Here is a 23,783-nt window from a genome sequence, read left to right as displayed (position 1 = left end):
CTGCTATGAAAACACCCGAATGTGGTGGACTACAAAGGACGGACAGGGCTGTCACCACCTGCCGCCTACCACTGCGGTTCCGTGGGGTGGAATACAACCCAAGGTAACTAACCAAATCTAGGTACCACACCTAAACTATCGAGCCACTGACTTCCGCCTCACGTTAAGGCAAGAAGAAACCCCAAATAAATAGAACTTGATACCAAATAAGTAGAACTTGATACTTCCGCCTCACTAGAGAGATCAAATATTCAAGTACTAATGACGAAAGAAGAGGAAATTACTCGAATCGAAGCTTCATTCGTCGGAGGCAAAAAGTTGGAGAGGGGCCGACACTCCGGCTCCTCTCCGGACTCTCACCTTGCCTCTCTCCCTATTTCTAAAGATATGTGGAGCGCTACGCTTCATCTTGGACTTGCTCCAATTCACCGTGTCTTGAATGAGGGGTGAGGGGTCCCTTTTATAGTGCTGCGGAGGTCAGTTCTTTGGGTCGCTGCAAAGGTATGCAACCACTTTCTTGGCTTAAACTCCACACAAAAGGGTGACTTGAGGGGCTGCAAAGTGGGGCCGGCCGGCCTCCCTTAGGCCGGCCGGCTTGGGGATGCTGCCACTCGAGCACCACCTTCGGATGGACGCTCCTGATGCTCTCTGGAGGTTTGTGCAAAAGGCGGTTTGTCAAACCGACTTTTCTTGGGCCGGGCGGCCTGGCTCTGGAGGGATTTCGGCCCTTCGTTGCACCGACACAATCCTCTCTGGTCATAGTTCCATCCTTGATGGGGTGGACGTTTGTGCTCTGATCATGGCCCATGATTCCTTCACTTTGGGTATGGGTTCAAGCCTTCCGGGTCTAACTTGTATATTTTGGGAAACTACCCATTGGAATGGCTTGATTTTTCACTCTGGATAATACTGGTAAAATCTCATGCCAGGATTCCACCGAAAGTATGCCGGTCGGCCGGATTCGGCCTTCCGGTCCAAACAGTGTCCGTTTTGGGTCAATTTTGGATATGTTGTTCCTGAGATCAAATATGCACCAAAGCTTGTGGAACTCATTAGTAATAATAGTTATGGCATGGCTATGGCCTATATTTCATGAAATCAGGCGGAGCGTTGGCGGCGAAAATCATCGATATCGACCGCCAACACCAATCGAGGCAGAGCCCCCGGTGGCCGGGGCGAGGAGAAGACGATGGCAGTGGACGGACGGCGCAGCGGCGAGACTGGTTAGGGGTGGCGACGGTCTGAGGGCGGTGGTGGAGGTGCCAAAAACGGCGACAGAGCTGAGGAAGGCGGAGGACGGCGGGAGCGCTTGGCTCTGCGATTGGATGAATTCCAATTGCAGAGCGCAATGAATAGACGCCCCCCTGTCTGGTCCTGATAGTAGAAAATTTTGTTTGTACCCTGATGCCAGTGCACCAAGCACCATGAACGTGGCTTTGCCCCTGCCTTCTCCCACCTGCAGGTCGAGGAGCTATGGTCTCACCATGTATTCCAAGACAGCAGTAAGCAAATCCAGTCCACCGTCATTACCTGCATCCCTTGGAACATTTGGAAAGCGAGGAATCGGAAGTCTTTTATGACATCAACACTTGGGCACGAGGGTTGCTTCGATGCCTGCGCAATGACCTATGTCTATGGGTTTATAGGGCTAGAAAACACACTAGTAAGGCTACACTACAAAGCTGGTGCGAGAGATTTGACCATGTAATTGGTTGAGCATGTTCTCACTCTTTTTACTCTTTTTTCACAAATCTTGTATGCCAAAACCTGCAAATATGAATACTGTTTAGGCCGGCTTTTGCCTACCGTAGTAAAAAAACCTCTAAAAAGAGTCAACTAAATTCTGGATTAAATATAGAAATATACGAGCACTCGTGCTGAGTCGAGCACTAAAATTCTGGTAGGATTCCTCCGGCATCCCATTCATCACTTCCTTTGGAGAAGGTTACAACACTATACCGTAGCGTGATCACTGTGATCCGGCCGCCGAGGAGTTGGAGCTAGCGATCATTGTGGTCCGGCCGTCGAGGAGTTGGAGGTGGCCAGGGTGGGGCGAGGGACAAAGAAGGACTAGACGATGGATGGGCGTATTGCATAAAAAAAAATTGTCGGCCGTGATTATATATTGCTAGGACACACGTAGTTTTCTAAAAGATCCACGCGCACTGCTACTGTTGACACAGATTTGGCCAACACACAAGCACTAGAATGCGTAGGATCGCAACGATCGCAACTTGACGAAGATCCCTGGTGACCGGTCAAACCGGTCGCGCCAACCGGTCAGACCTATCAGGCGCAGAGAGGCTTCGCAAAGACCTAAAACCGCGAGCTCGGGAGGGACCCCGTCGGAGCTCACAGATCTAGGGTTGTCTTGAGGTCGGTAGGCCACTCAAGACGCCCTTGGACGCCGTAGAGACGCACAAAGAACAACACGAGATTGAAAAAGCTAGGGTTTCAGGAAAAAGTAAAATAATAGATTGATTTTGATTCGATTGGGTAAAAAAACTCAATCGGCTGTGGCCTTTATATTCATAGGCCGGGGAAGACGTACCCCTTTCAAATTAGGTTACAAATGGACTCTACTAATCAAATCTAACTAGATTTGATTTACACAGGACCAGACTGGTCTGACCGGTCGGCCCGACCGGTCAGAACATATGCCCCCCTGCCTTTTCTGTGAGCTTTGCAAGCCAAAACGCAAGTACCAGAAACTAGCCTAGATACATGATTTACACAGAAAATACAAGGCTAAAAATAATACTAAGGGCGATACTCTATACCAGCCGTCGTCGTCTTCAAGCGTCTTGCCACACGCTGGGATAATATTTCTTCAAGTATCTTCCATTAAGAGCCCTTGGAAGGCGTTCTCCTTGCATCGTCTCCACCATATAAGACTTACCGAAGATAACCTTGACGATCTTGTACGGTCCTTCCCAACTTGGCGACCACTTGCCGAATTTATTGCTCTTTGTCTCAAGAGGCAATATTGTCTTCCATACCAGCTCACCAACCTGAAAAGATTTGGCTCTTACCTTCTTGTTGTAAGCTCTAGCCACCCGAAGCTTATCCTTCTCAATTTCCTTCAAAGCTTGCAACCGATTGTCGCTTACTTCATCAATATTGTTCATCATCAAGTCATAGTAATCAACAGCAGTAAGGTCAATTTGTTTAGCTAATCTATAAGCATCCAGATTCACCTCAACGGGCAAAATGGCCACTTGGCCATATACAAGCTCAAAATGAATGACCTTAGTAGCACCATGTCTAGATATACGATTAGCCCACAATGCTTCAGATAACACCTTATGCCACCTCCTGGGATTCTCCTCTATCTTCTTCTTGATAAGCTTTATCAAGATCTTATTACTAGACTCGGCCTGACCATTGGCCTGAGTATAGTATGGAGATGAATTGAGTATCTTAATCTTATAAGATTCGGCAAAATCATGTACCTCCTTTGAAATAAATAATTAACCTTGATCTGTTGTCAAAGTTTGGGGAATACTGAATCTATGAATAATATGCTCTGTAATAAACTCAATTACCTCCCGATGCATCATATTCTTCAAAGGAACTACTTCAGTCCACTTAGTGAAGTAATCCGAAGCAACTAACATGAAGCGATGTCCCTTTGAAGAATGGAGAATTAATCTGACCAATAAAATCCAATCCCCAACCTCTGAACGGCCATGACTTGATTATAGGGTGCAACAACGCAGCAGGCACCAACTGAACATTACCGAATCGCTGACATTCTTCACACCCCTTATAATATCTGAAACAATTAGCCATCAGAGTTGGCCAATAGAAACCGGCTCTCCTAAGCAACCACTTCATTTTAGGAGCCGATTAATGTGTACCACAGATGCCTTCATGGACTTCTCCCATGGCAACACGGACCTGGTCAGAATCTAAGCATTTGAGAAGTATATCTTCGGCGGTCCGACGATAAAGCTTATTGTTGATCAAAATATATTTAAACGCCAAATGCCGAATATTCCTTTTTACACCATGACCAGGGCCCTTTAAATGCATCACAATAGGCACCCTCCAATCAGCAACCTCGATCTTCCCCTTAGAATTGGAAACATTGGCCGACTCGCTGTTCTCAGGAGGCTGAGCGGTTAGACCAGTCTCTGGACCGGTCAGACCGGTCTGGGCCGTCAGACCGGTCGGGGCATCCGGTCTGACCGGTTTGTCCAGAACCAGCAACTCGGCTGTTGCTCGCATCGGCTTTCTCATGTTAAAATATTTCCTAGTAACATTGTAGCCAGATGCTTGCTGAGCCAGAGCATTTGCCTTCTTATTACTATCTCTTGGGATATGTCGAATAACGAATTCATTAAAGCCAGAGATAATATCAAGGCTTCTATCAAGATACGCATTTAATGATCCGTTGTAATATTGGCATACCTTGGATACTTATTGCACCACCAGAAGTGAATCTCCATAAGCTTCCATATGTTTAACACCCATTGATTCCAAGAATTCCAAGCCAAATAAAAGTGCTTCATATTCAACTTGATTATTTGGGCATTTTTCTTCCAGTCGGTTTGAGAACTCAAAAATAGTGCCACTCGGAGAAATAAGAACGGGCACCAATCCCTTGACCATCATCACAAGCTGACCCGTCAAAGAACAACTTCTATGGTGTACAAGTAACATAGCCGACTTCCAAATCATGCTCATCATTAATCCGATGTTCAACAATGAAATCCGCCACAAATTGGCCTCTAATAACTCTCAAAGGTTCATAGGCCAAATCATATTCAACAAGTGCATAAGCCCACTTTCCGATTCTACCACTCAAAATCGGCTTTTGTAGCATATGCTTAATAACATCGGCTTGACAAGTGACTATGCAAATACTAGATAAGAGATAATGCATCAACTTGGTACAAGCATAATATAATGATAAGCACAATTTCTCAATAAATGTATACCATGTTTACACATCAATAAGTCGTCGGCCCACATATGTAATATATACTCCTTCCCTTTAGTCTCTTGAGTCAAAACAGCACTAATAACTTTGTCTTCTGCAACATAAAGCCTAAAAGGAATACCTCTCTTAGGCGCCTTGAGAACCGGTGGTGAAGACAAATATTTCTTGATCTTCTCAAAAGCTTATTGCTGTTCTGCCCTCCAAGTAAATTTAGCTTCATCTTTCAACCGAAGAATAGGAGTAAAAGCATCTATCTTTCCGGACAAATTAGATATAAACCTTCTCAAGAAATTCACTTTGCCCAGAAACTTTTGCAAGTCCTTCTTGCAAGCGGGAGCCTCCACTTTCTTCATGTCTTCAATTCTCTTTGGATCAATCTCTATGCCTTTCTCATAAATAATGAAGACCAAGAGCTTCCCAGCCGATACACCAAAACCACATTTGAGCGGGTTCATCTTCAATTCATACTGACACATCCTCTCAAGAGCAAGTCTTAAATCAGCCAAATGATGACCAAGCCGGCCGATTTAATTACAATATTATCAATATAGACCTCCAATATAATACCAAGTAAATCATGGAAGATCAAATTCATAGCTCTTTGATAAGTAGCACCAGCATTCTTCAATCCAAAGGTCATAACAACCCACTCGAACAAACCAACAAAGCCAGGACATCTAAAGGCCGTTTTAGACGTATCTTCTTTGGCCATAAATATTTGATTGTAACCCACATTATCATCAAGAAAACTGGTAACACGATGTCTAGAAGTCTCATTGATCATCATATCGACTATAGGCATAGGATATTCATCTTTAGTAGTAGCTTTATTAATATCTCTAAAATCAATGCAAACTCTAATCTTGCTCGAATCTTTCTTTTCAATGGGCACAATATTAGAGATCCACTCCGCATAATGACAAGACCAAATAAATCCAGCATCTAATAAATGATTAATCTCTTTTTTATTCGGTCATACATAACAGGATTAAAATGCCTAGCAGGTTGTTTATAAGGTCTAAAATCGGCCTTGATCGGCAGCCGATGCTTAACCAAATCACGACTCAAACCAGGCATTTCAGAGTATTCCCATGCGAAACAATTGACATATTCTTTTAATAAGTTTATTAAATCAGCTTTACAATCATTCGATAAATTTGCATTTACAAAAGTCGGCCTAGGAATAGAACCATCTCCAATATCTACTTTTTTCTAATGGATTAGCCGACGTAAAACCTTGGCCTAATTTGCCAACATCACCGAAGTCCTCAATGGCCTCGCACATATCGTTCGTCTTTGCCCGTTAGTGCCCGATACGCTGCTGCAGCCAGTCTGCGCTGGACCGTTCTGATCGGTCTGATGCACCGGTCTGACCGGTCGGCCGGTCTGACTGGTCGGCTCTGTGCTGTCGCTCTGCTGCATCATAGAAATAAATGTAACTGATTCTCCCTCGGCTTTAAGACAACAAATACAAAACCCTCCTTGGTGCAACTAATCAAGTCATAATCGGTCAAGTCTAGGCCCGATAAGCACTTGATATTGTCATGTGGACCAATGAGCTCGGAACCGGCGGTCCCAATGAAAGAAGAGGCATCACCATGCACAACCTCAACTTCATCGCCGATCCACTGAATAAGAAATTGGTGCAAAGAAGATGGCGCACATTGATTGGCATAAATCCAATCACGTCCAAATATGAAGGTTGAAGTTATCTTGCACCTCAAAGACGAAGAATGTTGTTGCAATTGTCTTGCTTCCAACGGTCAACTCCATCGAAACAACCCCTTTGGCACCAATGGGATCACCTCCTCCAACGCCGCTAACCATCATGTTCGTCTTGATTAGCTCTTCGTCCACCCCGCCAAGCTTCTTGTAGTGTGAATAGGGCATCAAATTCACAATTGCCCCACTATCCACGAGGATACGAGAAACTGGCTTCCGGTTGATATGCCCCATCACGTAGAGAGCCTTCAAATGATTATCTGAATCCAGATGAGCAGTTTCCTCGGAGAAGCACACAACATTGATCTCCATGTTTGTATGTTCTGAAGAAGACACATAATCCACCAACTCTTCCTCTTCTAGTGCTGAAGAAGCTGCTGGAAGCTCTGCCGTGCTAGGTGCCAAAGTGGGAACGATCTCTTCGGCCTTTTACTCAGGCTCAGATTGGACCGGTCTGACCGGTTGCTCTGAGTGGTCAGACCGGTCGGTGACACCGGTCAGACTGGTCGGCTGGAGCGGTCTGACTGGTCCTGCTGGCTGGTCAATTGACTTGAACTGCCACACCTTGCCTTGAGGGATCCTTGGCCTATACTTCTCGAAGTGCTTATCCCTCCACATTTCCGCCTCCTTTTCTTTCTGTTCTTGACGGCGAAGGCACTGCAACCTCCTCTTCTGAGTATGTGTCAACCCCGGTGAGCACCACCTAGGCTAAAAGTACTTCTCCTTGCCCTGGACCTTGGAGTTGCTGCCACTGGCCTCACGATTATTAGCCAACACAAGTTTCTGAGAAATATCGACCGACTCTTCAACGATCATCAGCCCCTTTTGTGCATCTTGAATCCTGGCTTTCTCGTCTTCAACTTGCACAACTTTAACAATTGGAACCTTCTCAGAATCCACTTGCATTGGTTCTGGTTCGTCCTTCTTTTCCTTGACACGATATTCTTGACGCGCTGGATGAACTTGAGCCGGCCTCTGCTGAGACCGGTCTAACCGGTCCAGGGTTTTGCCCCTGACCAGATTAGTTTTGTCCCAATCAGTCGTGAACCGACTGCTTTAACCTGTCAAACATAGGTCCTCTGGAATTTTTCTCCCCCTGGAATTGTGGTGGATACGGCATTGGATAGCATTGCATCCAAAATCCCCCATGCTCCCATGCGGAAAACTGAGAGTCGAGCCGGTAGAGCCCATGGCATAGTAGCATACATCGGCTGCATCTGTTGAGGAGGGAACAAAGTAACCACATCACCCCTGTGCTTGCTTGATTCTCCCCTAGGAGATGAAGGTGCGCCTTGTCGTGGAGGTGACCTCGATCTCTTTTTTTAGGGGCTGATCGTTTTAAACGGCCTTTGAGTACTTGTTCAGCAACTGTCCAAAGGTGGGATTCTGATTTGCAAGCTTGCCATGCACCTTTGGCTAGTTTGTCTTCCATGTACCCACTTCCGAACGTTTAGGATTAAACGTCCGGGGCTGACCGGCCACCAGGACTGGTCTGACCGGTCGGAGAAACCGGTCTGATCGGTCTCGGCTGAGCAGCAGACCGGTCACCTGAAGAAGAACCTCCTTGACCCCCCCCCCCCGAGTGTACGAGGTTTCAGTATGATCCTCAGATTCTTCTTCCCATCAGGAGCCTTCTCCTGAACAACCTCCCTGGCCAGAATTTTGTTATCAACAGTCAACAGCCTTTCATCACCAATGATCACATTCTTGCCCTTTGCTCCTTCGGCTTGATCCGGCTGAATGAGTACCTGGGAGTTGTTGAGATCAATGGTATGGACAGGGAACAGAGCTTTGTCTATCTTCATCTCCGGAAAGGTCAATCGTCCTTCATTTATGGCCGATTGTACCTGTCGACGAAACACATTACAATCATTAGTTGCATATATAAGATGAAGAATTATGAAATTTACAATAAGCACGCCGCTTTAGCTCCTCAAGTGGCGGTATAACATGAGTAATCTTTAAATGCCCGAGCCTTAATAATTCATCAAAAATGCAATTGCACTTGGACACATCAAAAGTAAATTTCATCTCCTCTTGCCGATTCCTTTGAGTCGGCTTAAGAGATGCACAAGAACATGGTTTGGCCGAAGCTGGCCAAACAAACTCAGTAGCATATACCTCCTTATCCTCATCGTCCAATGATTCGGAATCATATTCAACAATATGCGTGTTTGAACGATGGGACTTGTAGTAATCTTTTTCCTTTCTAAATTTTACCTCTTGGCCTAAGCTCTTACCTGAAGTTGATTTAAAGAATAGTAACCTAAATTATCAAGTTTCTCTCTATAACTAGAACGTAAACCCGCAAGGGCTAAATCGGCCAAATCCTTTTCAGAAAGATTCAGCGGTTTTTAATATCTTTAAATCTCTTAAAGTATTCATGGATAGACTCATCTCTACCCTGCCTAACCGATGTCAAATCTGTCAATTTAGTTTCATTATCCCCACTATAAAAATGATCGTGAAACTTTTGCTCTAATTCGTCCCAAGAACGAATCGAGTTTGGGACTAAAGACGAAAACCATGAAAAAGTTGTTCAAGTCAAAGACAAAGAAAACAAACGAATGCGCAAAGACTTGCTAGAAGCAGCTTCCCCAAGTTGAGCGATATTTTGGCTGATATGCTCCCAAGTGGACCGGTTTTCATCACCGCTAAATTTAACAAAATCTGGAACACGCCAACCAGCAGGGTAAGGAATCAAATCGAAAGCATCAACATTTGGCCTTTGGTAAAGCCGACTCCTACCCACATCTAAACCGAACTTGAACATGCTGGCTAGATCCTCTCTCATCCTAAGAAGATCGGCCTCATAGTTGCCAATAGATGTTTGGCCTAAACGATGCATCGCAGGATCAGTAGTAGACATCGTTTGTGTGGCATATTGCTGATTTGACTTGAGCCAATCATCCCAAACATCTTTGGGCAACGGTGGAGGAAACGGGGGTTCACCGTATGACTTTGTAGTATACAGCGGCACAAACTCCATCAATTGTTCTTCCTGGCTAGGGGCAGCCGAAGTAGGAAGAGGCGCGAGATGTGGCTGTGACGCGGAACCAAGCACCATGGCACCGGTCTGACCGGTCGAGCCACCGAGGCACAGGTCTGACCAGTCGGCTGGACCGATCTGACCAGTTCGGCCCTGGACGGCCGAACTGTGCCTGGCGGCGGCATCTGTTCCACAAAGAAATTTGGCGGCATACCATACTGATAATTCTTTGTTGGCGTGGTGTTGACATTTCTTAGCGCAATCACTAGAAACGGGAGTGTCCCTAGCAACGGCGCCAGAAATGCCATGTTGGTATGTCTTAATGTTTACAGAAAGATCTGCAAGCGCACGGATATATCATTGTAGCATTTCACCCGGAAATATTCAGGGTTTCGATATTTATATTTTCCCAATGGATGGCTAGGTTGAGTAAAGATGTTTACTATTTCCATAACCATGACATTATGAAATAAGGTGCAGACTACTGATTATGCAGGGGTAAGTGATAAATAAAGGATAATCATAGGTAATATGACACACACGGAACAGCCAACTCTCATGAATAAAGAATAAACAAGCACACCTAAGGTTAGTGGGAGCATAGGCACAGATCCTAGTATACTATTCATGTTAGCAGGTAAGTTATGTTAGCCACATGCTTAGAGCTGCAGGTGCTGGGAAATTAGGGACATCGGGGAGAATGACCCGCACTGGAGAACATCCAGTCCCGTTTCATCTTTGCATGAACACCTACACGATATCCGAACGTCGGGGAGTACGCTAACCGAGCAGCAGCTTCCCGGTGGACCAACAGGGCTGTCACCACCTGCAGTCTACCCCAGTCAAATCGTGGAGCACCGTCATATCCGAAGGATCCCGCATACCCGGGCACCATGCCCGCATATGATGTCACTACCCTAGCACCCCCGGGTCCCCCAGCCTTCAGATGGACAGGTAAGATGCTAAGGCAATCCCGAAAGCACAACGAACTGATATCCTTACCCAGATCATCTGGTTTAAGCAAGCAACTAGTATAACTTGATAAAGCACAGATCAAGGCTAAGCAAGCTACGAACATAGCAAGATAACCAAGAACGAACTCAGAATGAATAGCATAACGAAAGTCGGAATACAAAGCCATACCAGAGGCCGAGGATTGCTCGCCGACCCCGAGGACGACTGGATTCGCTAAGGAGATGAAGTACTAGCCTAGCTCCACTACCCTAAGGAGTACAAGTCACAAGAGAGTGTGAGAGAGAGGCCTTCAAGTGGTGTGTGTGGTGAGTGGTATGAGAGGCTCCTTTTATAGCTCCTTGAGGTCGGTTCCTGCCAAGATAAATATGGAAACATCATCAACCGCCTTCAGGAGGACCAGAATCGCCTTCCCGCCAAAATGCACCTGGACGGGCTTCAGGGGGGTTCGGCCGAACCAGGGGTTCGGCCGGCCCCACCTTGCCGCCTCTGGCCACCGCCTTTCTCGGGTACGCTGCCTGGTGGGCCCTGATGTTTGTACGTCAGTGCCGGGGCTTTGTTGGTCGGTTTGTTCTGTCAAGTGGGACTCTTTTGCATGTGTTATGCAGGACACGATCTTCTACAACTTTTGTCTGCGTATTCTTCGTGTTTTCTTCTTATTCCGGACTTGTGCTCCTGAAAACATAAATCTTCGAAAACAACTATGGAGCTAGGTTAGTGATACAAATATGCGAGTAAGAGATTTGGTTTTCCTTCTTTTATGAGTATGGTTGATGGTCATATTTCACACTTAACGACCATCAACAACACCCCCAAGCTAGCCTTTTGCTCATCCCGAGCAAAACAAGGCGCTCGTTGTTGATCAGGAGTTGCTACGATGTTGAATTTCCATCTCATACTTAGGCACAACCAAATGCTTCTTACCTTGATTTTGAATAAGTTGGCCTTTTGTTCTTACATCTTAACTTACTCCTTTGGAGCTTATAGCTTCTCCTCATCCTTGGCGGTTGAGAGTCAGAACGGTTTCATAGAGTGCTCATATTTCTTTCTCTTTAGTTCAACCGTCAATCCGGAGGTTTTGTAAAAGTTTTTCGAAAGAAATTTATAAAGTTCCTCGGATAATCTCTCAGATCGCTCAATGTGTATGATTCCTTACCAAGGCTTTTTATTGTGCCTTACTTCCTCGACCTATCTCTAATGGTTGTTTTTATGGAGCTGTAGGTATGGAGGTTTTGAAGGCATACCTGCTTCTCATATTTTGCTAAGTCAAAGACCGGATCCAAAGGAGAAACAAGTCATAAACCTTGATCAAGATGTGCAAGTGCGTGTGGATATTTTTGGTGGATGGTGTATGAACTCCTTTGTATGCACCATCTCTCCTTTTTCTTTCTTTTTGGATAAGGGGCTATCTCTTTTTTTTGACATGCCTAAGCATGTGGCATATCTTCTTTGGGTATGCATCTTTTCTTTTTTTCTTTTTTTTTGACATGCCGAAGCATGTGGCATACCTTCTTTGGGTATGCATCTTTTATTTTCTTTTTTTTCATAGCCCTATATCCTTGATATATTTTTGAGAGGGAGAGTGGTGTCATGCATGGATATGGAGTTTTATTTTGTGGATGGATGTTTGCTTACTTCTAGTGTAGAAGCATAGCATGTGGTGGAAACGTGTACGTAATCTTGATCAAGGGAGTATGAAATGAATCTCACTAAGGGTCACAACAATTTGACAAAACTCAGTGTAATAGCAAGCTGCATATTTGGAAGATTTTGCAATGAAAACAACATATGGCTTTGGATAGGAATTTCATATCATCGAGGAACTTTATTATATTTTTGTGTTTTCAAAATTAAAAACCCCGGATATCAAGTATCACATAAGAGAAGATCATAGCGACTCTACGTAACCATATCATAGCTCACAACAACTTAGATTTGGATCATGCTTTTTTCTACCCACAAGTTTCAAGTTTAAGGATTGAACTTTTAAGCCAACAAACCCAAAACTAGGTAGAGCATAAAGTTGTAACTAAGCATATAAAGAAAATTAACAGAGCAACTATTCATCATTTCAACAAGGAAAATTTACACCATGCTTACTACACATATTAAAGAAATATTTTTGGCATTTTCTAAGTTTTGCATATTTTTATTTATTTTTAGTTATGCAAATTTTTATGGGTTTTCTGATTTTGCAATTTTTATGGGTTTCATGCAAGGTTATAAAAGCAGTAAAGATAAATAATACAAGTTACCTCTCGTGGGGGTCCTCTCCCAAGCTAGCTTCAGGCTCACTACGGCTGGTCGGGGTTGAAACCCGTCCAGCGGCAGTATGTCCTCCACTCCTCCTGTCGCTGCAACTACAACTGCTCCATGTCGTGGAGTCTCTCGCCATTGTGACGCTGCCATGCTTGGGATGTATCGATATGTTGGTGCAGCGTCTTTTGTATGTTGTCGTTCTGCACCCGCAGCTCACCTGGCTGCTAGGAGATGGCGCCGAAACCTCGAGACGAGGCTGTCCGTCTGATGAGGTTCGGGGCTCCACTAGAGCTGGAACTGGTGGACCGGCGGCCCGGTGCCTGCCGTGCCCACTCCTCAGTGCTGGCACTATGCCATTACGAACCACCGGCCTCAAGCTGATGTTAGTGTTGTGGCTGCTGAGGTGGTGATGTCGGCTCTGCTTCCGTTCTGGTCCTACTCCTTGTCACCCTGCCAGGTAAACCAGAAGATCTATGCCTACGAGCTCCTTCTCGTGGAACGAGAGGGATGGTTAGTGAATGGCAATTATACAAATGGAATTCCGCATTGGGCAGTGGAATCTCATTTGTAAAGCCCAAGTAAAAGAAGATCAAAGAGTCATTCGGACCTTTCTTGAGTGTGTGACCTTGGATCAAATAAATCTCATCGATATACGCCCGGTCACCCTCAATAAAAGGAATAAAATTCCCCTCTAAGGCACCGATGTGTGTAGCGATACGAGTAATCAAAGAAGTGCACTCAATAGGACCCGTCATCTTGAAATTCGAAAGCCATTGCTTAACCAAAACTTGTGCAGGGGAGATTTTGATCTTGTTGACCATGGCATAAAGAATGAGCAACTCATCGTTGCGGATGGGTCGGACATCATCTCTTGGAAAGAGAGTGATGGTTAACCACTTGTACATCAACTGAAGAGTTGGATTATGAATGTCGCCGCACCGAGGTGCAAACTTGCCATGAACAACTTGACCCGAAATCTGGCCCCAAAATTCATGACGATTAAAACCGCGGCAAGCTTGCTCAAGAGAAATTGGCCAGTGTTTGTTGAAATCGAGGTGGCTAGCAAAAGTTTTCCAACAAAGCAAATACTCTTTCCCGAAAAATCAAAAATAAACCCCGTTTTCAACCTCTCGAAGAGTGCAAAGAAATTGGATAGTGAGAACCATACTCCTCAACGGGAACGAAGTTATCCCATCCAATTGCATGCCAAATGTTAGAGAAGTCTTCGTTATCCCATCCAATTGCATGCCAAATGTTCGAGAAGTCTTCGTACATACCTGTCTTGATGAGGAGGTCCGAATCGAATGCTTGGGTGTGGACGAAGCTTCTGTTTTTGAGGATGGCGTAACCTTGTCGTTCACGATCATCCCGCAAGTCGAGGTACGGGGCCTCTTCCGCATCAATCTCTATGACCTCGGCTTGCAGTTCGGCTTGCGTCTCGTCGTATTGTTCTTCTTCCTCATAGTCCATCGTGCTTGGTGTAGGCGTAGGTTCAGATGTGTACGAGATTGAGCCACCCCGAGAACAGGATGACCTTTCACCCGTCATCTCCTTGAATGCACCGGAATCCTTCTATCCTAAGCCTTTCATGATAGATGAAACACGTGCAACTCGAAATGGGTTACGTTAGTGAAACTAAAATAATCGTTCTTACCCGTGAGGTTGCTCCTTCCTTCTTGCAGCAAAGAAATGAGAAAGAGAGGTCTCTTGAAATCAAATCTTGAGCAAAAATCCAATGAAAACCCGAGAGCAAAGTTTGAGGGAGTTTGAGAGGGAGTGAGTGAATGAGAGTTGAGTGTGAGAGCTCAAAACTCACCCCTTGGCCTCTATTTAAAGAGAGAATGGCTGAGCACCGTTGAAGGAGACAAGCCTCAACGGCTAGTGACCGTTGGAGAACGGTGGGCCCACTAGTCGTTGGCAAGGGGCCGGCCGACCCAAGCATTCGGCCGAACCCTAGGTGGGCCCCCCTGCTGACAGCTAGGGCCCACTGCCCTTCTAACGGTCATAAACTTTTTAAACTTTGTTGCCCGCCAAACTTTGCTTCGAAAAGATGTTCAAATTTATTTTCCAAAAGATTTTCATGATCGGAAATATTTTTGGATTTTTTTTGTGAAAATAGAAAAAGTGCTAGAAAAGTTTCTAGCATGCATGGGTGTTTTGAAAATTAAAATATGCAGTGGGAAAAATCGAAAAAGTCAAGAAAAGCAAAATTGTGGAGAGTGAATATGGGATACGTACCGATTTACCTTCGGCAAGGGCTCATCGTTTAGAGTCTGACGAGCGGGACCTTTCTCCTGCTGTGATTACCACTGTTCGGCTCATCCTGGAGAATTGGACGACGACGAACTTGCGACCTTATGCCATACCTTCTTCGCATGTTTTCTCTTTGATCGTGTGGTCGTAGGTCTTGATAGTGGGGATTCTGATGTATCCTAAAGTGCCTGCCCTTCGTCATCTTGTTGGTTCAGGATGTGCTGCTCTTCTCTTTATTTGAACCTAAAAAACATGTCCTCCTTTTTGACGCAGAACCGGATTTCTCCTCTTCCCACATCTATCCTTGCTCTGGCGGCCCTCAGGAATGGTCGCCCAAGGATGAGTTCGATTCCGAGGTCGCCTTCTATATCCATCACTACAAAGTCTGCAAGGACGAACGAGTCTCGCACGCGGACCAAGACATTCTTGGCTATCCCTTCGGGATACCGGATTGTAGAGTCTGCGAGCTGCACACACATATATGCTGGGAGAGAGCAGGGTCTAAGAGTTTCTCGTAAATTACGATGGGCATAATGTTGACACTGGCCCCCAGGTCGCAGAGTGCATGCTCATAGTATTGATCGAAGATTTTGCAGCTGATCATGGGGACCCCTGGGTCTTCTTGAATTGCTGCTATCAGGCCATCCCATGTGTCATTCTTCGGGGGATTGTACCTGCCTGCATGGTTAGTGCGGAGAGTCTGCCGGGGAAGGTTGCCCCACCCGGTAGACACCATATTTGCAGTCTCAACGGGAGATTCGGGTTGCCCCGGAATTTTCCCGGACTCAGAAACAGGAACCGCAGCAGCGATTTGAGCCAGTTATGTTTCTATCATTTTGTTGAAACTTAGTTGATTTTTAAGTGCAGAAGAAAGAGTTTCAACTTTAGCATTTATACCTTCTAAGATTTTATCATTGGCAGCAAGCTTTTTATTTAAAGATTCATTGATTTTAGCTTGGCCAAAGACTAGATCTCAAGCAGGGTTGGTTTGAATTGAAATTTGAATTTAAATTTGAGTTGAAATTGTTACCTCCTCCTTGAATGGTGGGAGTGCTTGACCCCACCCCTGGCCTCCTTGTGGATGGAACCCGGTGTTGTTGTTGTTGATGTAGGTTGCGTCTTCTCGGGTCGCGGGGTAGTGTCCACCGTCACCACAAACCTCGCATGTTAAGTACGAGTTCATGGCATGGACGGAAACAGGCATCTGTGGCCGGTTCCCTTCATCAAGCTTCTTCAGTAGGAGGTCCAGCTTGGCGGCGAGCATGTCCATCTCCTTGACGGTATGCATTCCGCCCTTGGTTCTGGGCTGGGAACGTTCCTCGTTCCAGCCCTGGTTGGAGACCATGTTTTCAATTAAGGCCGTAGCCTTGGCAATTGTCAGGTCCAAACAGGCTACTCCAGCAGCAGCATCGAGATGGGCTCTGGATGTTGCCGTTAGCCCACTGTAGAAGCTTTGAAGCATGAGCCACTCGTCCATCCCATGATGAGGACAGGTGAGTATGTATTCTTGGAGTCTCTCCCAAGCTTCTGGGATGGATTTCATCCCTGTCTACTGGAAACTTGAAATTCTTCCACGCAGGACATCTGATTTGCCCAACGAAAAGAATTTGGCGACGAAAGCCGTGGAACACTTGTCCCACGTGCTGACGGCTTCCTTGTTCTTATAAAACCATTGTTTCGCCTTCCCCAGGAGGGACAAAGGAAATAGGCAAAGCCTGATGGCGTCAGCCGTAGCGCCCCGTATGGTTACGGTCTTGCACAGCTCTAGGAAATTCGGGAGATGGGCGTTGGCGTCCTCATTTTGCTTGCCACAGAATGGGCTAGGCTACACCATGTTTATGAGGCTGGACTTCAGCTCAAAGTTCACGTCCCCAACATCAACGTTGGGTCCAGTTGCCACATTGGCAGCTGAGGGGACGGAGAAGTCGCGGAGAGTCTTCTCAGTCATGGGTTCGGTGATTGTTGATGGTGCTTGGAAAGCTGGCTCGCTTGTCGACGGCGAGAGCGGAGGAGGGACGATGCGAGGTCGGACCCTTCTCATGAGCTTCTCGGGATTTTCAACGAAGTTTGTCGGCAAGGAGAAACCAGACATACACTACCCTGTTTTCATCCAATCAGGAGAAAACAAAAAAATAAACACATTAGCCTGTACAAGTAGTAGCTAACACTTATTCATATTGCCATGTTTATGTGCTTAGTAAAATATTTACACCTAGTGCCATCCCCGGCAACGGCGCCAGAAATGCTTGTTGACATTTCTTAGCGCAATCACTAAGAACGAGGGTGTCCCTAGCAACGGCGCCAGAAATGCCGTGTTGGTATTTCTTAATGTTTACAGAAAGATCCACAAGCGCATGGATATACTGTTGTAGCATTTCACCCGGAAGTATTCAGGGTATCGTTATTTATATTTTCCCAAGGGATGGCTAGGTTGTGTAAAGATGTTTACTAGTTCCATAACCATGACATTATGAAATAAGGTGCAGACTACTGATTATGCAGGGGTAAGTGATAAATAAAGGATAATCAGGGGTAATGTGACACACACAGAACAAACAACTCTCATGAATAAAGAATAAACAAGCACAACTAAGGTTAGTGGGAGCATAGGCACAGATCCTAGTATACTATTCATGTTAGCAGGTAAGTTATGTTAGCCACATGCTTAGAGCTGCAGGTGCCGGGAAATTAGGGACATCAAGGAGAATGACCCGCACTGGAGAACATCTAGTCTCGTTTCATCTTTGCATGAACTCCTACATGATATCCGAACGTCGGAGAGTACGCTAACCGAGAAGCAGCTTCCCGGCAGACCGACAGGGCTGTCACCACCTGCGGTCTACCCCAGTCAAACCGTGGAGCACCGTCATATCCGAAGGATCCCGCATACCTGGGAACCATGCCCGCATATGAGGTCACTACCCTAGCACCCCCGGGTCCCCCACCCTTCGGATGGAAAGGTAAGATGCTAAGGCAAGCCCGAAAGCACAACGAACCGATATTCTTATCTAGATCATCTGGTCTAAGCAAGCAACTAGTATAACTTGATAAAGCATAGATCAAGGCTAAGCAAGCTATGAACATAGAAAGATAACCAAGAACAAACTCAGAATAAATAGCATAACGAAAGTCAGAATACAAAGCCATACCAAAGGCCGAGGATTGCTCGCCGACCCCGAGGACGACTGGATTCGCTAAGCAGATGAAGTACTAGCCTAGCTCCACTACCCTAAGGAGTACAAGTCACAAGAGAGTGTGAGAGAGAGGCCTTCAAGTGGTGTGTGTGGTGTGTGGTATGAGAGGCTCCTTTTATAGCTCCTTGAGGTCGGTTCCCGCCAAGATAAATATGGAAACATCATCAACAGCCTTCAGGAGGACCAGAACCACCTTCCCGCCAAAATGCACCTGGACGGGCTTCAGGGGGGTTCGGCCGAACCCCTGGTTCGGCCGGCCCCACCTTGCCACCTCTGGCCACCACCTTTCTCTGGTACGCTGCCTGGTGGGCCCTGATGTTGGTACGTCGGTGCTGGGGCTTTCTTGGTCGGTTTGGTCTGACAAGTGGGCCTCTTTTGCATGTGTTACGCAGGACGCGATCTTCTGCGACTTTGTCTGTGTATTCTTCGTGTTTTCTTCTGATTCCGGACTTGTGCTCCTGAAAACATAAATCTTCGAAAACAACTATGGAGCTAGGTTAGTGATACAAATATGCGAGTAAGAGGTTTGGTTTTCCTTCTTTTATGAGTATGGTTAACGGTCATATTGCGCACTTAACGACCGTCAACACGTGGCCGAAAGACTAGGGTTAGGGTCTTGATTAGGATAATCATTAGCAGGTTCCTTAACCCTATTTTGTAGATTCAAATCAATAAGAAGATCTTGCATATGCTTCTGCGATTGTTCGAATCTACCCAAAAAGGATTTCACAAACTGCTTAATAGAATCGAATGAAAAACTTACATCGCTTGAACTGGAAGCAGATGAAGCAGCAGCTATAGCCGTAGTAGATGGGTTAGGCGGTGGCGGTGTGAATGTAGGCATGACGAACTTCTCCTTCTCGAACATGCCTTGTCGAGTCTTCCCATAACATGCAAGCAATCTCTTCGTGCCCTCCTCCTGCTCCTTCTTGAGCTGGGCCTCGAATTGCTTGCGGCTCTCCTCAGGTATGTCCTCATACTTGACATCAACGGGAGTGGAATCTACCTTGGAGGGGTTAACCTTGTCACCGGTCATTGTAACCAATAGATGCAGATCTTTCCCCCAGCGGAGTCGCAAAAAAGTATGTTGACACAGATTTGGCCAACACACAAGCGCTAGAACACGCAGAATCTCAATGATCGCAACCTGACGAAGATCCCTGGCGACTGGTCAGACTAGTCGCGCCAACCGGTCAGGCGCAGAGAGGCTTCGCGAAGACCTAAAACCGCGAGCTCAGGAGGGACCCCGTCGGAGCTCATAGATCTAGGGTTGTCTTGAGGTTAGCAGGCCACTCAAGACGCCCTTAAACGCCGTAGAGACGAACAAAGAACAGCACAGGATTGAAAAAGCTAGAGTTTGATGAAAAAGTAAAATAGTAGATTGATTTTGATTCGATTGGGTAGAAAACCTCAATCGGTCGTGGTCTTTATATTTATAGGCCGGAGAAGACGTACTCCTTGCAAATCGAGATACAAATGGACTTTACTAGTCAAATCTATCTAGAATCGGATTACACAGGACCTGACCGGTCGGCCCGACCGGTGTAAGGATCACCAGGGTGTCCGACCCTAGAGGGGGAGGGGGTGAATAGGGTCGCTAATCGCTTTCTATCCTAGGGCTCAATCTATTTTAAGAAGATAAACCTAACACGTCCTACACATGCTAGTTATGACTAAGGTTTATCTATGCTACTCTATACTTACCCCTAAAAGACTTGCAACCTATAGCCAATCCTAATCAAACTAACTAGGAAAGTAAAGGCACGCAAGATAGAGCAAATGCGGAAACGTAATACGGTAAGTAAAGAGGTAAGGGAGAGAATATGCAAACTCCCGTGAAGACACCAAGACACACGATTTAACGTGGTTCGGTTAGGACACCAAGTCCCTCCCTACGTCCACGGCCACTTGTCCAACACGAACAAGTGTGATGCCGAGTCTCTTCGCTTGATCACCGTCTTGCGTTCGCCACCAAGGCTTCCGGCAAGCAAAGGCTTAGTGGCGCCAAGTCACCAAGACAAGGCCACCGCCACCGTCTCTCTCAAAGCGTCACCAACGGCACCGTCTTCACTATTGGAGCTTCTCACCAAGAGGGGTCTCCTTCCCTGCACAAAGTGTCGTTGCCTCTCCACACCAAGTCGGAGGGTCACACGACGAGTACACGATTGCTTGCCGCAGCAAGACTTTGCTCAGGGGAGCTCTCGCAAGAACTAATCCCTATACAGGTGCACAAAGCACTCTCTCAAAGCTTCTCACAAGCTAGATATGACACTAAGCTTTGCTAGGATAGTTGGAGATGTTAGTTTGCTTGGGCAACACTTCCTTCAACTTTTCTGGCATCCAACCATCTGCAGCAACCGGCCTTGGGGGTATATATAGCCCACACACCCCAAAAGAGCCGTTGGAAAAGTGGCTGACAAAAAGCGCTATCACCGGTTAAACCGATGATCCACTTTGTGTCATCACCGGTTTAACCGGTGAGCACCTTTTTCCAACTAGCCGTTATACTTCAACAGCTACCTTAATCAACCGACGTAATCAACCAGTGAAGACATCTTCATCGCCAGTTTAACCGGTGCATGTAACTGTCCCAGAGTTCCCGAAAACCAACTCTCTGGACAACTACACCGACGTTCACTTTGCCTTGATCGCCGGTTTAACCGGTGCCTGTAAAACTCCTGCTGCTTCTTCGGCCTCCAAGTCCATTACACCGGTGAGTGTAAAACACCCAACGCCGGTTAATCCGGTGCCAAACCCTAGCTCACAGCTTCTGTGTTCATTGCACCCATGAGTGCAATTTGCTCATCATCGGTTTAACCGGTGATAGCAAAATGTCTCTGTCTTGTTTGTTTTGACTTGATTTCTTCACGGTCTCTTTAATTCTTTGTCCTTTGGACCGAAGAGGTTTCAGCGGAACCACCGTAGGGGCGCCCTTCGGGCCTAGCTACGCCTATCTTCTCTTTGTCATCACTTGAACCTAAAAGCCTGAGAATGGTCATCTTAACAATCATATTAGTCCAAGTATTGTGTGTGTCATCAATCGCCAAAATATTATATTGAAATATGGCATGAGCATTTTCGCTACAACCGGTCAGACCGATCGGTCCTCGACAGTTGCCAACTTTGGCTGCCAACAGCTACCACAAAAATTTATATCCAATCATGATTCATGAGCCGCATGAGCAGTAACAACACCTAGCAATTAGCTCTACTAATGGATTGGGTTGAAATGGGTTTAATGTATTGTGTTTTGATATGAATTGTATTCGGGTGGATTCAAATGGGTTGTATTAGCTAATGGGGTGGGGTGAAGTGAGTTCTATATAAATATGGATTGGGGTGGGTTGAAATGGATATTTTATGCAAAATAATATGATTATATATAAATGTCGATCCCGTAAGAGCCGGACCCTAAAAATAAAATTTTGCGCTCCCACTATAAAATTTTATCAAAATTGATTAAAATTTGTTGGAGATGACTCAGTATGACTAGCAGCTACTCTGTGCAAAGCAGTGTGACTAGAATTACACGACGTCAAGAGCCGGACTCTAGAAATAAAATCTTGCGTTCACACTATAAAATTTTATCAGAATTGACTAAAATTTGTTGGAGATGACTCGGTATGACTAGTAGCTACTCTGTGCAAAGCAGTGTGGCTAGAATTACACGTGGGTCCCATGTAAAGAGCCGGAGCTTAGAAATAAAATCTCACGTTCACACTATAGAATTTTATCGAAATTAACCAAAATTTGTTGGAGATAACTCAGTAGGACTAACAATTACTCTATGCAAAGCAGTGTGGCTATAGAATTACACATGGGCCCCATATCAAGAGCCGGATCCTAGAAATAAAACCACACATTCACACTATTAAATTTTATCAAAATTGATCGAAATTTGTTGGAGATGACTCAGTATAACTGGTAGCTACTCTATACAAAACGGTGTGACAAAATCTACACTATAATTTTTTTGGAACGGATTCTTACGAGGTTGTAACCATAGTTTGGCTAATAATTTATTACATTATGAGCTGAAATGTTTGGGCTGGATTAGTACGTGGTGGTGGTTTGGAGTGGTATGAGTAATATTAATTTTTCTAATGAATATGAATTAGTATGGATATAGTTTAGTTTCCAACCCATGTATAGAGCTACTAGCAATGTCGCGCATGGAATCTAGTGGTTTGGTGAAAATAAAGGTTTGGTGCCACCGTCCGCATGGCCGAAAGGACATCGCTAGAAAAAACAATAAAACTTTTATGAGGACCTGAGAAGGAAAAGCAGGTGGGTTGGTTTGAAAGTAGTCGTGTGAGTCGATAAAATACTAGAAAGATCCGGGGTTTTGTGGCGCGGCGTCGTAGTATTGTAGTTGGAGTAAACTTTAATTGATGCATGTAGTAGTTTTTTAAGCAATGTAGTTAAGATAAATTCGTCTCTTCATTATTTTCGCATAGGTATCATGTTCTGCAGCCTACTGTTGCACTTAGTATATATTTTGGACATTTTATTATTGTGACGCTAGTAGCATATTATTTCAGGTATTGAAATGGAGCTATGACATTTGTTGCTATATTTATTAGGTTGAAAAAGGGGTGAAATAATTTATTAAGAAGGACGGAGCATAATCAGTCGAAATCTTAATGTATTTGTGAATTTATATTGTAATTAATTGATATGTTATTTTTTTAAGGAGTAGTGGTTATAAAAATATAACACTTTATTGTGGAGGTAGCATAAGAAACCATATAAGAATGGTGGTACGATATTATATTTTTAGTGAAATAAGATGTTATGTTCAATAAATTTTGAAAATGATTTGAATTTACAAAATTTTGATATATATTAAAGTTGTAGATTTTGAAATTTTAGGTAACTGATAGTTGTCTAGTTAATATCATCATTTTTTTATTGTCAAGATAAACAAAACATATGCCACTGTTATTTACCATATCCGACGAAATCCGCTGGTCCGATAGTCAAACCCCCTGCCTTCTCAGCAACAACTGCGCGGTTTCCTGCCTCTGTTTACATCTCAAATTTTTATATTCAAAAACGTCAAATCAAATGTTTGGACGCATGGAGTACTAAATGAAGTCTATTTATAAAATTTTTTGTATGGATGGGTTGTAAATCGCGAGACGAATCTAATGAATCTACTTAATCCATAATTTGCAACATTAATGCTACAATAACCGTTCAATAATTATGAATTAATTATGAATTAATTAGACTCATTAGATTCGTCTAATGATTTACAATTCATCCGTGCAAAAAATTTTGTAAATGAACTTCATTTAGTACTCTAAATTATCAAGATTTTTTTTTCAAAATTTTTTGGAGAGGTGATCTAAACACGGGCTAATTATAATTATATATACATGAGCGGCACGTCACGTCTCATCGCCGCGCTGCAGCCCGAAGGAGCCAGGACGTGCACGCGCGAGCA

The 23,783-nt window shown here is 44.9% G+C and overlaps 1 non-coding gene across 1 annotated transcript; it reads left to right on the top strand.

The window, feature by feature from the left end:
• The first annotated feature begins 16,615 nt into the window (after nt 1-16,615).
• LOC120657759 lies at nt 16,616-16,722 on the top strand. Its single transcript, XR_005668298.1, has one exon. It is a non-coding gene; the product is annotated as a small nucleolar RNA R71 (small nucleolar RNA).
• The last annotated feature ends 7,061 nt before the right edge of the window (nt 16,723-23,783 follow it).

The sequence above is a fragment of the Panicum virgatum genome, chromosome 1N (assembly GCF_016808335.1).
Source record: "Panicum virgatum strain AP13 chromosome 1N, P.virgatum_v5, whole genome shotgun sequence".
Lineage (NCBI taxonomy): Eukaryota > Viridiplantae > Streptophyta > Magnoliopsida > Poales > Poaceae > Panicum > Panicum virgatum.
Note: the sequence above shows the minus strand (reverse complement) of the source record. Positions and strands in the feature narration are given on the sequence as shown.